The sequence below is a fragment of the Canis lupus genome, chromosome 37 (genome assembly GCF_003254725.2).
Source record: "Canis lupus dingo isolate Sandy chromosome 37, ASM325472v2, whole genome shotgun sequence".
In the NCBI taxonomy this organism is placed as follows: Eukaryota; Metazoa; Chordata; class Mammalia; order Carnivora; family Canidae; genus Canis; species Canis lupus.
Window position 1 is genome coordinate 9,519,465 of NC_064279.1, and position 17,871 is coordinate 9,537,335.

Below are 17,871 nucleotides of genomic sequence, written 5' to 3' on the forward strand. Positions count from 1 at the left end.
GAAACTGGTTTGCCTCCAATCCTGCCTGACATCTTGTTTCCTGGGTTTGGTCCACATTTTGGCCATAGCAACCCTACTGATGCTAACCTTCACCAAGTTACAGCTTCCTTCTGGGGCTTTTGGTCTCTACTCCATAAAGGGGGACGTGAATACATTCTCAGAGGAGACTAATGGTCTGTGATATCCTGAATTTAGATAAGAGGAAATTTGATTACTTAGTTCCAGAATCATTGTTTGTCCCAATTTGTGAAAATGAAACTTAAACAATCTGGATTCCCAAATCTTGACTGGCTAGATTCTATCATGATGGATGGCAATGTTTTCATCACAATAGAAAGAAGTTGGTCAATCTGCTCACCCAACCCCTTTTCATCAGTGTGGGTCCAACAGGAACATTTCACTCTGCTCTTACCTCCTTACTTGCCTTGGCCTAGCAAAGCTGTTAATCTTCTGTAGAGAGTAAATCAGCTATTTTACTTTTTTGACACCTTCCTTTTCCATCTCTGCAGCACTGATAGAGGCTATAAACTAACCAGCTGGCATTTTAAAAGAGCCCTTCTCCTTCTATCCTAAATTATGTCTTCTGGGAGGTAGATGTATCTTACTTGGCTTTAGAAGTTTCTTTTTCAGAACTTAGTCTATCACGCTTGGTAGGTATATTGTAATCCATTGCTAGCTTTGCACTCTGTCTACCATGTCAAGGTGAGCCAAATAACATTTCTAAAGCCACAAAAGCATTTGGGCTGAAGAATGTGCCATTCTTTTAGGATGCAGGGGCAATGCTTCTAGCCATTGTTGGAAGTATGATGGAAGAGTATTGAAGAAATGCTTGCCAGGCATGGTTCGGTTCAAAACAATGGACAGAGAGGTTCCTGAGCTTCAAATGCCTCCTGCTGTCACCTCTCAGTTCAGGGCCATTTTCCCTTTCCTTTCAAGGAAACGCCCTATGGGAAGAGTGGGCAGCCCTCAGCAGCAATGTTATATCAAGTTGCTTTCCCTTCTGGCTGAAGCTGAATGATACAGCAGTGGACACCTGACCTAAGCTAAGCAAATCAGATTCCAGAGGGAATCTCCAATTTGGGATTTTGAATGGAGACACACAGAGATGGGACCACGAGTTGCTGATTCATGGGGTAGAAAGAAGGTCCATGGAGTCCTGCTGCCAACATTTCAGCCAGCGGGCTTGGCTCTTTTCTTCATCCTCAGATTTTGAGAGCTGCTTAAGCATCTTTTCAATAAGTTACTTTTTTGACTTAACTTAGCCAGAGACTGTTCCTCTCACTCCCAACCAAAAGAATGTTAACTAACATACAGACTATGGCAGAGAATACCAATGTAGCAAAATGTCTGCCACACTTAATGATAGAGGAATGAAGACAGACAGCCTGTACGAAACAGGGCCGTCTTTTCATCATGGGTGTACTAGTGACCTTGGTCTCCAAATGAAAAAGCAGGAAACATGATCTGACTGATATGAATATGCCGATGGGGGAAAATACATAACATTTGAAAGCAAAAGTCTCTAGAAATAATGTAAGATGTGGTTACTTGATGTCTAAGTGTACGTATGAGACAAAGAAAAACATAATGGGGCATAGAGAGGAGGGAAATAATAGAGGATTTGACAAGCCATTCTAAAATTAAAATGAAAAAACCCACTTTGCTTCACCCTGGGATGGCCCTGCTTTCTCCTGGTAACCCCAAATTCAACTTTCTCTCAGGAGTAAAGCAGGAACAGCATATTAATGAGAATTCGACTTTACATTCTTATGATCAGTGAGAACAGCCTAATATTCTCTTGATCACATGGGGTCACCTTCCTGTGCTGTTTGTTTGTTTTAAATGCAGCAGAAAAGCTGCTTTGTCTACAGCTCTGGAGGTCACTGGCTCCAAGGAGAAAGGACAGGGAGACAGAAGGAGCCTGTCACGTGTTGCTTGGAAAGGTGCCTTTTCAGATGTGAAGGGTAGTTTGACTTCCTAAACCTGATTATAGGGGGTTGTCCCTAAGAAGAACATACCCTACTCCCCGTCCCTTGAAAGAGTTAATATTTCTCCCACGCCGTGACTCAAAACAAAAGAGTACCATGATGTAGATGCCATGGCAATATTTATGATTTGCCAGGTGATCCATTTTTCTTTGTAAGTTTAATGTTTTCAGTTCGATAGGTGATAACTCTGATTGGATTTATGCATCCAATAATCAACTGGGAAATAGTCCTGATTCAATAAGATACATTATACGGTTGCATCCATTTCAGTAAGTAATGTCTCTGGATTCCTGTACACTACTAGGGAATTCATCAAATTTTTTTAAAGAGGGCTATATCAGATTTTTAGGACAGTATATCTATCTCAGAACAAAGACAAACTCTTGCCAGTAATATAAGCTGGCTAAGTTAATCTAGTTTGCAGTAATGTAGTCATTTTGAGGTCTAATTCATGGATACCGTTGGTAAAATCTGAAGTGAAATGAAGATGTTCATAGCCTTTGATCAAATGAAGGATGAACCAATAAGAGCAAATGCACTATTCAATATTCCACTAGTAGTCTCACTAGCTATAGTTTATGTAATTTGGAGAAAACAAGCCGGCACAGTAACCACTTCAGTTAATGGGATGTTTACTTTATAGTCATTGGCATGAGAAGAAATGCTTATAACCCCAATGGTCTTTCCCACCCAACTGTGGTACGCAACATAGTGAAACCGTTAATACAATTCACAACTTCTTGACTCCCTGTGAAAAGTTCAGAACTATCTCTTCTCTGAATAGAAACCACCATTTTCAGAGAAATATATGGGCAGTTTCAAAATTCCAAAAGTCCATATATCTTTTTTTTTACTTGATATGTTAAAGCTTGTTAGAGCGAGTCTATGCATGAAGATCCACTTTAGAGTTCTTTTTTTTTTTTAAAGAACAAGATTCTAACATTTATCAAGTACTTCTTACATGCCAAGCACTTTTTGAGAGCCTTGCATGTGTTAAGTCACTTAATTCTTATAGTGATCCCACTAAGTGAGTGCTCTCACTGTCACCATCACTGTTTTATAGCCAAGAGGTTAACTCATTTGGGGTCTCATATATTTCATGTGTGCTGGAATCTCAAGGTCAATGTCTATTACCAGAGTCTCCAGGGGAAGCAGATATACTAGGAACCCTGGAGTTGAACAACAAGCTGGAGCCTCTTTCCTCTGAATGTATCCCCCTCCGTTCTCCTGTTTTACCGACTCTGCCTTAGTAACTGTTTTTGCCCTCATATATTTTTTGATCAAATAATGTCTTTACTTTTCTCTCACAGTAAAGCACACAGATTGCAAGTTCGATGAATTTTGACAAATGTATGCAATTGTAAACCAGTATCCTAATCAAGTTATAGAACATTGCCATCACCCTAGAAAATTCTTACCCTAGAAAGTTCTCTTCAAAGTCTGCAACCACTCCCCTCAGACAACCACTGCTCTGATTTATGTCTCCATATATTACATTTGCCTGCTACTGAATACACCTTAGGGTTCTAGCTCCTTTCACTCAGCAGTCGTTTCAAGATTCATTCATGCCATTGTGTGTATCAGTATTTTCTTCCTTTTTATCACTCAGTAGCATCCCATTGTATGAATGTGCCATAACTGGTTTATCCATTTTTTTATTGATGGACAGTTTGTTTTTTTTTTTTAATTTTTTTTTATTTATTTATGATAGTCACACAGAGAGAGAGAGAGAGGCAGAGACACAGGCAGAGGGAGAAGCAGGCTCCATGCACCGGGAGCCCGATGTGGGATTCGATCCCGGGTCTCCAGGATCACGCCCTGGGCCAAAGGCAGGCGCTAAATTGCTGCGCCACCCAGGGATCCCTTGATGGACAGTTTGATTTTTTTCTGATTTTAGGCTACAATAAATATACTGAAATGAATATTCTTATTTCAGTATTTTTCTGTACATGTTTTCATTTCTTTGGGGGTAAATATCTAGGAGTAGAGTTGCTGGATCAAAAGGCAAATATATTGTGAACTTTATAGAAAACTGTCAAATAGTTTTCCAAAGCGATTGTATCATTTAACAATTCCATCAGCGATGAATGGCAGATCCAGTTGCTCTGTATAATCCCTACACTTGATATTAATATCACTTAAAAGAAAATAATTTAAAAATTCTTGACAACTTCTATCTCCATAGTGTTGTAGTCCCACTTGTGAGTAGAGTAAGCTGACTATGGGCCATGTAAAAATAATGTTCACCCACTGCTTCCCTAAACTGATTTGGAATCCAAACCAAAATGTACTGAGGCAACTACATTTCTGATATCTTCTTTGCTTGCTTCTCTCAGAAATTCTGGCAGAAAAATGTAAGTTACTGCCATCTTTAGAAGTCTTGAAGATTAACGTAGTGGTTGAACCGTTTCTTATGCGTGGTTGCAAGAAGAAATCCATTTAAGCTGGGCTAATTAAAGAGAAGTTTATTGTAAGGATATAGATGCATTTCAAGACCCAACTTTAGCAAGTAGAGTCAAATTTTACAGAATCAAAAAGTGATCAGTAAAATTCTTTTTCTTTCTCTCCCTCCCTGTTTCTCTGGCCTCATGTGCTGTCTCTGCTGCACCTGCTTGATGCTTTTGTCTTTTGAAAAATATACTATTACATATGTCCCTAAAAATAGCAGCTTCCATCTCTGATTACAAATGGCATTCTAGTTTGCATATCCAAAACCAAGAGAGAGAATGTGATGGCCTCAGTTTTGGAGAGATTTCAACCTTGGTCCAATCAGCTCACACTGTCTGCTAGGCAAGGACACATTGTTCTAAGGTCCCTTCTGGTCACAGCCAGACATCTCCAAGAGGAGCAAGTGGGCAGCAAGAAAATGATTGGTGGGTAGAATAGTAATCATCTCTAATATGAGGTTTTGGCAAGCTGGTATTCATTTAATTTCTCAATTGCTGTTACCAATTATCAGTAACTATCTCATCTTTAGCTTGTAATTTGGGACAGATTCACCAAATACTGAACTACTCACCTATTTCCATCTGTCAAGAAAATGTGATTGTATATAAACTTTGATTATTATTCCTTCTAAATTATTATATTTCATAGATATTATGGAAAAATATATAAATGGCTCATATCCTTCAATAATAATCCTATCTATATCTTAACACCTACTCTCAATACCTCACAACAGTGCTTTGTGAAGCCAGAATGATAATTATGCTTATTTTTATTGCCAGTGTAAGCTTTGATAAAAATCATGAAAATGATCATTCTTGATGAAGTCAGCTGAGAAATGATACCTCATATGTAATATATATGTTCTCTTTCTGGTATGTGACATTAAAATCATTTACTTAAAGATTATCATCGAATTTTTTCCTTTAAAAACAAGAATTCTCACATATTTGAAGTTAGAGAGAGGCTAAAGAGAATGATTTCAATTCCTAAAAGCAAGATTTTGGTAATTACCTTTTAGTGCTAAAATATTACCATAAAATTATCATAAAATTCTTCTTAATTTCTCTCTCTCTCTCTCTCTCTCCACACACACACACACACACACACACACAGAATTACAGCTATCACAGGCATTTAACAATTGGCTCCTAACAAAAAAATATATATTTAAGGATTCTCAGTTATCTGGGTGTGAATCAACCATTTGTAATTATTTGTGGCAAATGGCTAATCCTGGGCTAATGCACCACTGCCAACCAGCATATCTGGGCCATTCCAACACTTATAAATTAGTGTGTGGTCAGGGATAGCAAATGAATTTGAACATTAACCTAGGGAATATGCAATTAGAAAGACCTAGCTGCAAGAAGAGGAAGTAATTGATTATGCTCCCAAACTAAAAAGCAATGCGTTTTTGAATGATCTACTGTTGGGTTTATCTCCATCTTGGCTCTCCCCTACGAATGCAGCTGAGCAGGGGGAGTGTGTCTCTGACAACAGTACCTAAAACCAGTCAGATCTGTTCTTCATGGCCTGCTTCTGTGCATATCTTAAGCACTGCAGAGTTAAAAGTTATATTTCCTAAATATCAAAATTTTCTTAGATTTACAAAACTGATTTGATATCCTAACAACAACAAAAAAGCTTCTCCCACAGGAGAAAATGTCCTTCTAGTTAGTAGGACCTTTTCAAGTTCCTGTATCTTAACTTTCTGCATAGTATAGAGTGGGATAACCATGCAAGAAAAAAAAAAAACGGAGAGGAAAGCGATATGCTTGGACAGACTCTGTAATTGCTCATACTCTGGCTTTTCTTGGATTTCTTGGTGAAAATAATTCACTTTGATCACGTTCTTCAAAGCTTCCAATTACCTACAGGATAAGGATTACAGATACCAATTTACATTGATCATAATTTAGAGACTCTAAGTATTTAAATGTAATACTATAGAATGAATGAGAATAATTAATATTAATATTACATATTTATAGCACCTCAGTTTTCAGAGTGCTTTCATTATTGAATTCAATTTCCAAACACTTCTTTGTGATAATCCAAGAACATAAAGATCTGTGAAAATGTACCACTGGTTTACCAACAGTAAGTATGCGCTTTGGACTGTTTTGCCAATACTCCATTTCTTCTCCAGCTATTTCTTTTCTTCTTTTTTTTTTTTTTTAAGATTTGTTTATTTTAGAGAGAGAGAAAGAGAGCAAGCAAGGAGGAGTGGCAGAGGGAAAAAAATCTCAAGTAGACTCCCTGCTGAGTGCACAGCCGCTGTCCTGGGTCTATCTCATGACCCTGAGATCATGACCTGAGCTGAAACCAAGAGTTAGACATTCAACTGACTGAGCCCCTCAGGCGCCCCTCTAGCCAGTCTTGCAATTGCTGCCTGATTAATCTTCCTTTTATCACTTCTCTCTCCTGCTCCTTGTCACCTGTCCTGGAAGGTAAAGTCTAGACTCCTCAACCTGCTCCATGTTTTAAGTCTTATTTCTCCCTCAACCTCTTCCAGTGAGCCTCGGTTGTAGTCCAGGTGACCATTTCCCAGGACAAGCACTGATCGGGTAATTTCTTTTTACTGAGACTTCCTCCTTCACTCTATTATCTTCTCAATCAGTTCAAATCCTGGTATTCCTAATAGTTTTGGATTAGTAAGTTTTGATATTATTCTGAGGCTCATAAGTCAGTACTCTTAAAGCTTTTAATAGTTTCTAGCTCTCACCGTTATCAAATAATCCTTTTCTTTCATTTAATGCACTTCAACTTGAGTTTTATTGTTCAATAGTCATATTGCCATTGCTATTTTGTTGTTTGGTTTGGTTTAGTGTAGTTTTCCCAGTTCTTTGTTTTAAAAAATTTAACTAATTTTATTTTAAGGTGTTCTTTCCTCTCTTGCTCTCACTTTCACTTTTGCTCCCATTCTTCCCTTGCTTTAACATAACTTAAGACATAAGAATCTCTTTTAATTGAGGGATTTAACCCATTCACACTTATTGAGATAATTATATGTTTGGTTAAAATAGTCAATACTTGCAAAGCACTCCAGAGAGTTCCCAGGACAATGCAGGTGCTGGGTCTTTGCTAAATCTATCCTTAGTCACATTCCTGCCTTCTTGTGTCTTCTATTTTGCAAGACTCTTGACTTTGTTTGGTCTTGCTTATTATTTTGCAATTGTCCTTGTTTTTCCCTTTTGTCAATAAAGTTTTCTTTTTCTCCCCATGGTTTCTGAAATTTCTAAATCTTGCTTTTATTGCCTAGTATTCTTAAGTTTTCAATAATTATATATAAATGTACATGTTCTCTTGAAATTGATATTTAATCCCTATCTAAAATCCCATTCCCTACAAAACTAGTCAAATCTTTTCACTTAATTTCTCACCCCATTCCTTTCCCCTGTTGAAATTACTCTGAATTTTAAATTCTAATTATTATTAATTATTTTACATTATGCATACCTTTTCCTAAAAACTGTAGTGCATTTTATAGACACACTATAAATAGTTATTTAACTTTAATTAAAACGTCTTTTAGTTTCTATTTTTTTCTTGAATTGCACGTCTTTCTTTAAATGAAATATACAGTTTGCCCTATTTCATCTTCTAATAATTACTCTAAGAAGGGTTCTTAAGCGGTCAATGAAGACCTTATAGGTCCAAACGTTCTCTTCCCTCCACATATAAATGCCAGTTATTTTTAAAAGACTTATTTATTTATTTATGATAGACAAAGAGAGAGAGAGAGAGAGAGAGAGAGAGAGGCAGAGACACAGGAGGAGGGAGAAGCAGGCTCCATGCCGGGAGCCCGACGTGGGACTTGATCCTGGGACTTCAGGATCGCGCCCTGGGCCAAAGGCAGGCGCTAAACCGCTGAGCCACCCAGGGATCCCTAAATGACAGTTTTGCTCAAGAAAGAATTCTATATTTAAAATAATTCCCTTCATAACTTTGAGGGCATCACTCCATTGTTTTTTCGTTGTTGTTGTTATCATTTTTTGTTTTTAGCATCCTGTACTGTAGGTAAGATGTCAATATGATTAAGTAATCTATTTTTCTTGTATTGTGGCTTTAGGAGTCTCTCTTTAATCTTAGACCAGAAAATTCAGTTTGAGGTGTCTAGGTTTATTTCTTTTAAAATTATTCCTGCTCAGCACTCAATTAATTCTTTCAATCTGAGACTTTTAAGTTCAGTGAAATGTTATATAATTTTTTCTTCTTAAAAATGTCTGTTTAAGTGAAAAAAACAGTATGTAATATATTTTGTTTTGCTTCAAAATTTGCATAACATAAAAGTTACCATTTTGGCTATTTTTAAATGTACAATCCAGTGGCATTAACTATATTCAAATGATGGTGTAAACATCACCACCATCCATCTCCAAAACTTTGTCATCTTCTGAAACCAAAATTTATAACCATTCACCAATAACTCCCCATCCCCCTTTCCTCCAGCCACTGGTGATCACTACTTTACTTTCTGTCTTTACGAATTTTACTACTCTAAGCACCTTATATACGTCGAATCATACAATATTTGTCCTTTTGTGCCTGGCTTATTTCATTTAAACATAATATTTTCAAGGTTTTTCCATGTTGAAGTATGTATCAGGATTTCATTTCTTTTTATGGTTGAGCAATATTCATATGTATATACCACATTTTGTTTATCCAATTATCCACTGATGGACACTTGGTTGGTTTCTACTTTTTATTTACTGTAAAAAATGCTATTGTGAATAACAAAGTTCAAATGTCTTTGGAGTCCTTGCTTTTGATTCTTTTGAATATATACCTAAAAGTGGAATTCCCGGATTATATAATTCAATGTTTAATTTTTTTGCGAAAACACCATACTGTTTTCCACAGAAACACCACCATTTACCTTCCCACTAGTAATGTGCAAAGGTTCCAGTTTCTCCATATCTTTGCCAACATTTGTCATTTTCTGTTTTCTGTTTTGTTTTGTTTTTTGATGATAGCTATCCTAGTGCATTGAAGCGATTTCTCACTGTGGTTTTGATTTGCATTTCTGCAATGATTAGTGATGTTGAGCATTTTTTATGTGATTGCATAATTATTTATTTAATAATTTCTTCTTGGTTTTCTTCCCTTCTGGAACTCCAATTAGACAAATGTTGGATCTCCTGTAACTATCTTTCCTGTCTCTTAATTTTGCACCTATTTTCATCTCATTATTTTTTATTGCATCCTGAGAGATTTCCTTGGCCAGATATTTTAATTTACTAATTTTATCTTCTGCTATGTAAATTCTGTTATTTGAGCCATCTGTTGTTTATTTTGGGGATCATGTTTTTAATTTCCAAGGATTCTGATAAATTCTTTTTAAAGCCATCTGCTCTTCTTTTGGGTGTGACATGCTCTTGACTCTCTTATGTTTCTTCTATTAACTTTGTTTCTTCAGGAAGTAGTTCTTTCACTCCTGCTCTCTCTCTTTCATGTCCTTCATTTTCTTCAAATGATTGATGATCGTTGGCTGTATATTCATATTTATTAATGTTCTATATTGACCTAGGTAGGTAGCTAAAGTGCATTTCCTTAGCCCCAGTGAAAATCTTTGCTTTTCTGGCATTGACAGGTTCTGAATATAGCAAACTTTCTTTTGGCAATTATTAAGTGAAGGTGAGGGAAAGATGTACAAGTTGCTTGTTTCTTTTCTACTGGCAATCACATAGTGATCATATATTATCTAGGAAGCTCCATGCTTTTCTGGTCCCAACAACTACCCTGAGAATACTCTGTATTAGATTTTCATTTATTTGGGCAAGAGAAGAGTATATCCTGGGACAAACAACAGAGCCAGCAACTCTGAGAGCAGAGCACTGGTGCAGCTGTTCTGTAGGCTTTAATTATTTACCCAACTTACCTTTCCATACAGGCAAGCCCTCTTTTAATTCCTATTATCCTTGATCTTAGGATTTTAAGATTCTTTTGAAAAATTTATTTCCTTCCTTCCTTTTAAGATTTGTTTTCCTACTTTTTCTGTCTCATTTCTCTTTTTCTTTTTTCTGAGGGAGAATGTTCCTCTCTTTCAACTACATGGAGTTACAGGTTCTTCAGCTTTGGGGGGATTTTCCATTTGCCTTATATCTTCCAGAAATTCTTTATTCACTCGGAAGTACTCCTTTCAGTTTTTCAGTACTACAATGGGTTTGTTTTTCCTTTGACATTATCTATATAATTTTGATGGGATTTGGGGGAAAGGGAGAGATAATTTAGATAAGGAAACTTAATCTGAAATGTTTGGTTTAAACTTCATCTACACACTTTTAAGTGATAGTCATGACTTTAAGTCAAATTTCTTTCCCAAAAACGCTTCCTTACCACTTGGCCCACAATCTTCCCTCCTTCATAGGCCTGCACAAAGCGGTTGTAACAAATATTAAAAATATTAAAATATTAAGATCTAGGCTAACCATAACCATTTCTGCCTCCTTCCTTTTTTTTTTATTTTTCTCTGCCTCCTTCCTAACTCTCAAGGATGGATGGTAAGATTAATATCCCTGGGGGAAAAATATTTATACTGGCCCAGTTCTCTTGTAGAGACCAATGAGAAACTAGATGACCTATTGTCCAACAGCTAGAGAATCTTTGGATGTGACAAGGGGGACACACAGTTCTAGATACCAGTTGTTTTGCTTTCACACACACACACACACACACACACACAGAGAACACAGTATATTCAGACTTTGAATCATTTTTTTTTAAGATTTTATTTATTTATTCATGAGAGACACAGAAAGAGAGAGAGAGACAGAGATACAGGCAGAGGGAAGCTGGCTCCATGCAGGGAGCCCAATGTGGGACTTGATCCCGGGACTCCAGGATCACGCCCTGGGCTGAAGGCGGCACTAAACCACTGAGCCACCCGGGCTGCCCCTGGAGCCTACTTTAAAAAATTAAACAAACAGACAAATAATTAATTAATTAAATCCATAACAATCTGCCCTATAGCTAGATATTGAGGCATTAAAAATGCTTCATTTTAATTAAATGTAAAGATATGTATACAAACAGAAAAATACACAGGAAGTATAACCAACAAGTGAACTAAAATATGACTTACTTGTTTGGTTTAATAATCACGGATATTCTAATTCATATAATATTTTTTTAAAAAATCTCTCTAGAAATGGGTACTTGTATTTTTTGTTTTGTTTTTACCTGCCCAGGATCCCTTCCCCTTTCTTTGGATAAACAATCATTTGATTTTCCTTTGAGAAATCATCCCTTACCTATTGCAGATTTGATGGGGCTTTGAATCAGTGTGTCCCCCATTCTTTGGCCAAGATTTAAGTAGTGCCATTAAGACTCTTCTTAATTTGAATGTTAAGCCAATGACTGAAGTGTTAGAGTGGATTCATTTTACTATGCTGCCCTTAATAAGAGTGTCCATTCATTTCTGTTGCCATGATCCCAAGAGCTTCCCTGATTATTGTCTTTTCTGAGTTCTTTAGGTTGTTTGTTTGTTTGATTGTTTTTTCTAAACTACTCAAATGAAATCCAACAAATTCCTTTTTTTGCTGAAGTCAACCAGGGTCAGTTTCTGTTGCCTGCAACCAAAGAACTCTGATATAGCTCATATACTGAGGGTTTCTATTCAGAGTTTCTATAAATATTTGATAAATTAATTTTAAAAATGGATGGCAACATCTGCTCAAACAAAAATCGGCTTCCTCAATCAATAACTCTAAGTTTCTGGTTATTGTGGCCTTCCATCAAAAGGAACAGAGTATTTTCCAAGGCTTCATGAAGAAAAGGGGAAGGACAGGTATGTTTACTTCCAGAGCATGTAAGTTGAGAGAGTAAGAACATATACAAATCAAAATTAGTATTATTTGTATTATGTCTTCTCTACTTTTGTTCATTTCATTAATGACATATCCTTGTGCAGTACAAAGGCTAAAACTAAGGCCTAATATTATGTGTTCCTTGCTTGACTTCTGAGGAAAACTGAGACCTAATCACAAATTTACCTCCCTGCTCTGCTCCTGTGGGTAAGGTCTTCCAGCCAGCAACTTCTCAACACAGAGACCAGGCATAGTGCAGACTTTAGTTCCCTGTCAGCTCATGGAATTATTATTATTCAAATAAATCAATTACATACTCCCATGGAAATCAAGGGCATCTCACCTTCTTCATACTACTGTGCGTGTCTCCCACAGCCTGCCTGGTTTTTCCCTCTGCTCCTGAGTGAACCCTCATGTGGCCATGTGTGATGTACAGTGTCTTCCTTTCCTGGACTGTGAGTGTATGTGACTCACAAACTTCTGTTGACCTCATCTGTGCAGTGTTGGCTTCATGTGTTTAGTCATCCACATAACTTTAGGGTGGCAATCCGTCCTTCACCAATGGGGTGAAAGAGATGATTAAAACAACTGCCTCTAGAAGAGCTCAAGGCTTTCTCCCTCAAACCAAGAGAAATGCACTTGAGTGTGAGACAAGGACATAATTTGGCCAAAGGCATTCCCTGTGCATCCTTTCTTTCATTGGGAAATAATGCTAATGATTGGAACTGAAACTCCTATGGGAGAGGCAAAAGCTAAAAGCTGTCACTCTTCACAGAAAACCTCATTTGTAATAGGGCAATGAGAAAGCCCAGGATTATCTTCTGCTTGGCTGCTCTTAGAAGACCACATGGGAACCAGGACTCACAGTGGCCCATCCTACCTCTCAAAGAAACCACATTGGGCTTTGAAGTCAGAAACCAGCCCTGTAATCAGAAAAGTAACTTTATTTAGAATGTTAACTGTACGTGTCCTCCTCTCAGGGAAGGATTAAAGGATTCAACGTCTTGGCCATCTTTCTGTTGATCATGAGTGGCACATGCCATTCACAACCACATCAAATGAGTGGCTGTCAAACTCTATGGTTGACTAGGTTTTCTATCCTATTACTTTCACTACTTTTCCCCATCGAGGCCAATCCCGCCTTCTTTTATGTCCTGACTATCAAGATGCCTAGAAGGTGTCAGTATCCTTTTTGCTCCTTTGAATATTATTTTAATTTTAATCAGGGGTTTGTTTCTAAGATATTTACTTTATAGCTCACTTGCTTGATCTTGTAGTGGCTCAAAAATGGAAGTTGGAGTCTGCAAGATTGTGCTTGAATCCTGGCTTGGTGAGGCTGTGAAACTGTGAGTAGGCTCTGGATGTGGGTTTCCTCTAATGTTAAAAGGAGATAATACACCTTCATGGGTGGGTTGCTGTTAATATTTAAGGAGGTCATATATGTCAATCCCTGGCACAGTGCTTGGTACATAACAGATTCTCAGCTCATGTTAGTTTCTACTCCTCTCCATCCCTTTAATTTTTAAATCTGTTTCTTACTCATCAAAGGTTATTGAGTATAAACAGAGGCAAGAAGACTGTTCCTATATGGAGTTTAAGACCCAAAAACGTGGACGAAAGTGTATTTGGGGAGGAGGTCTAAGAAGAATGTATACTACTGCCACCCAGAAGTATCAATAAAGTTAATTCAGCATAAAAGAATGGTCAATGAGTAAGGCCAGTCCTGTGTGGGTATGAATGCCTTTTATAGGCAGAGGAATAAAAGTAGGCTTGCTCTAAATCTCTTCAGCTAGACTTGGCAGCAGTCATAGGGACTCTGGTTATAGCCTTCTTACAGACTCCCAAAGCCCCTCCACAACCTCATTGCCATCCTTAAACTTCTCATACTCACTCCCCTTTGTTTCTTTGACACACTTTCTCTCAGCTTTTTATCAAGTTATAAAGGATTTGGAAAACTCACTGACACTGGAGTTGGTGATTAGTAATACCATAACACCTGAACATGTAATCCCCTTCAAATGAGATTGCCATTTAGTAAGGGACTGTATCTTATCCAAGCAAGTGACTTTCTAATATAAAGTTTAAGAGTAAAGAGCTCAGCATATGGTTCAGAACTTGGACTCTGCAATTAATCATGCTCACATTTGAATCTTGGATCCATTAGTTAGTAGCTATGAGATATGAGGCAATTTACTTATCCTCTCTAAGCCTCAGTTTCATTATCTATAAAATAGGGATGATTATACTTACCTTATAGGATTATCACAAAAATTTAAAGAAATAATCCCTGTGAAGCATTTAAGCCTCAGGCTGGCACTTAATAAATGTTAGTTGCTACTGTCATTATTGTTTTTATTATGTGGAATCCCATTTCATTGGCAACGATCAATTCTATTTCTATGTAAGGCCAACCCAGTAACCAGGAAAGGTGGGGAATTCATTTAATCTGAATTACTTGTGGAAAGTGGCATATTCAGGTCATTTGCATCCCTGCCTGCCCTGGGTTGAATTCATGACTCTTACAACAGAGCCAGAACATTTCTTGTTTTTCTGGACAGAGTAAAGAAGCCGCATGTTTCACTGCTGATGACTTCAATTCTAAGATAAAATATCTTACCTGTTTAGCATATTGTTAAATTCGGCTGGTTCCCTATCTTCTAAAATGCACATGTTGGGGTTGATGGATTTAGACTCACTTTTTCTCTCTTTTTTTTTTTTTTTTAGGTTTTGCTGAGTCATTAAGCCTTTTCATCTCCTCTTACATGGATAAATATTGACAAAAATATAATCATTGAGTGGCCCATTTGAATAAAATGAAACCATCAACCATCAACCATTATATCTTCATTAAGATATAATGAAGCTTAGGGTTTGGTGGTTCTTAGTTTCCAGGTTACTTTTTCAAGTATAGCTAGTCGGTGGTTGGGGATGCTAGATTTGCCCTTTGTGAATGAATAGACAAACGACTTGGTCTTTCATTTGGCCAGGCCTTGATCTCTTGAGTTAAAGAAAAGAGTGTAAGTAATTCCTCCTTTGGAGCAAGAGCTTCCAGAGACAGCTGTTTTCCAGCTTATGGGGAAGAATTTCTGGCTGCTAATCTAGCTTCAGCTGAAGGCTTTGCAGACTTCCTGCTCTTCCCTCAGTTGGCACTAATGCATTCCTGATTGTCTGCAGTCACTGGACTGTTCTCTTCATTAAGAGAATAGGGATAAGGATCAATTTTCAAAACCACAGACATCTATATGTTTGCAGAATTTGGTGATTTTAGACATTTGTACCTAAAGCCTCAAAGGTAGCAGATTATGATTCAAGGTATGGAGTAAACTTTCCTTCTAAAAGAGCTGTCTTAAAGAATAAACAAGGCCTTAAATGAGAGAGAATACCAATTTCAAAGCTTACATTTAGACTAACTTTACTGAAGCATTTTGACAATTCCAGTCTCTTCATCTCTAACATGAGTGCTATCATTTAAGCCAGACTCACAGACCAGTTGTGAGAATGGTATGATTTCATCCTATTATGTTTTTATTTTTGGAGACAGAAAAAAAATTCTGAGCGAAATGAAAATTCCAGAGAAATGAAGACTTAACATTCACAGAAAAACATGTGCACAAATATTCATAGTAGCTTTATTTGTAATAGCCAAACACTAAAACCAACCCAGATATCCTTCAATAGGTGAATGGATAAACAAACTGTGGCGCGTTCACACCATATAATACTTCTCAGCAATAGAAAAGAATTGCTATATGTAACAACTTGGATGGAACTCAAGTGAATTATGCTGAGTTTAAAAAGCCAATCTGAGAAGGTCACATACTGTATGATTCTTCCATTTATATGACAGCCTTGAAATGACAAAATCTTAGAGATGGAGAACAGATTAGTAGTTGCCAGGGGATAGAGATGAGGACTGTGGTCATAAAAGGGCAGTACAAGGGATCCTTATGGTGATGGATCTCTTCTGTCTCCTGACAGTGGAGGTGATTATGTGAATCTGTATATGCAATATAAAACTGCATAGAGTTAAATGCATGTTTGGGTGCTTGAGTGACTCAGTTGGTTAAAGCCTCCAACTCTTGATCTCTACTCAGGTCATGAGCTCAGGGTCGTAAGTCCAAGTTCTACCTAAAAAATAAATAAATAAAAATAAATAAATAATTAAATACACGTGAAACTCATGAAATATGTTAAGATTGGTGGATTATACTAATGTCAATTGTCTGAATGAGATATTATACTATAGTCGCATAAGGTATTATTGGGGGAAACTGGGTAAGTAGTAGATAGGATCTCTCTATGTTATTTCTTTCAACTGCATATGAATCTACAATTATCTCAAACTAAAAAACATTAAAATTTAAAATATATAGATGGAAAAAATCTCTTTTCCATGACTGGCCCAGTAAGATATTAATCTCTCCTTTTTAGGTCAGTTGAATTTTTTGGTACTTTCTGTACTTTATCCATCATTGCTATGTGTTTGGAGCAGAGTGAGTTTTCAAAAATGAATGCACACTGCTATATTAGCCTAGCAGACCTAGCTTTAATGAACTAGAGAACCATTAAAAACAGTCCTAAGGCTATAGTCAGTCAGTTCTGGGCAGCAATTCCATTCAGACAGTTCTCCCATGGGGTTAACATCTTCATGCTAATTCGAAGTGTTCACAATTTACTAACTTCTTTACAACAGTTTTATTAAGTTACACAAGTAGTTCATGTTCTCTATAGAAAAGATTGAAATTCAAATAAGCAAACAAAAAAGATCAAAGAAACCAACTAACTTCTAATCTGATTTTAGAGCATAAACTAGTTACCTGAGAATAAATTCCAGGACCACTTGCTCTTAATTGAGACTTTTAGCGAAAGTTTATCAAGCTAGAACATGGATTTTCTTAAACAGAACTCAACTTACAGCCAGCGATGATTTGACTCTTTCCTCTTACTTTCTATTTCCCACCTCTCAATAGAAGTGGCTAACAGATTTTCACAGATCCAAAGGAAAATTTGTGCAGACTGGTAGAGTCCAATGTAAGTGATAGGACAAAACTTCATAACATGGAGTATAATCTTCTGGAGAAATACAAAATAAATCAGGTAGTTTAACTGAGATATTCAGAAAAGTACTGCGTTAATGTTCTGGGCCTCAGTTTTCTCGATGGTGAAGGACAGCTGTTAGACTTAATGAACATAATCATATGATAGTAGTTCTATGAGGGAGTGGCATGTTGATATCCATAAAAAGAGATAGAAGACTATTAAAGATTCAAACGAGGTAATAATTCTTTAATAAGTTCTTCTAAGGCTGTAACATTTAGCCATTAGAAAAGAATTTGATGAGCAACTGTCAAGTTTCCAAAATAGTTACTAGTATTTGTATCAGAAGCAATCAAGCACATGTCCAAACCCCACTGTTGTTACCAGAACACGCAGGGATGGAAATGGCTCACAGGGAAATGGCTCACAATCTTGGCTTAAGAACAAATCATCATCCTATGATAATGAAGTGGGGTTGATGCTGATGCTAGACATATGTGGAAATGCAAGCAGGTGTTTCAGGAGAGGCTTATCTGTGGGGAAATGCTGGTGTCCGCAAACAGTGAAGAGATGATGGGGCTGCC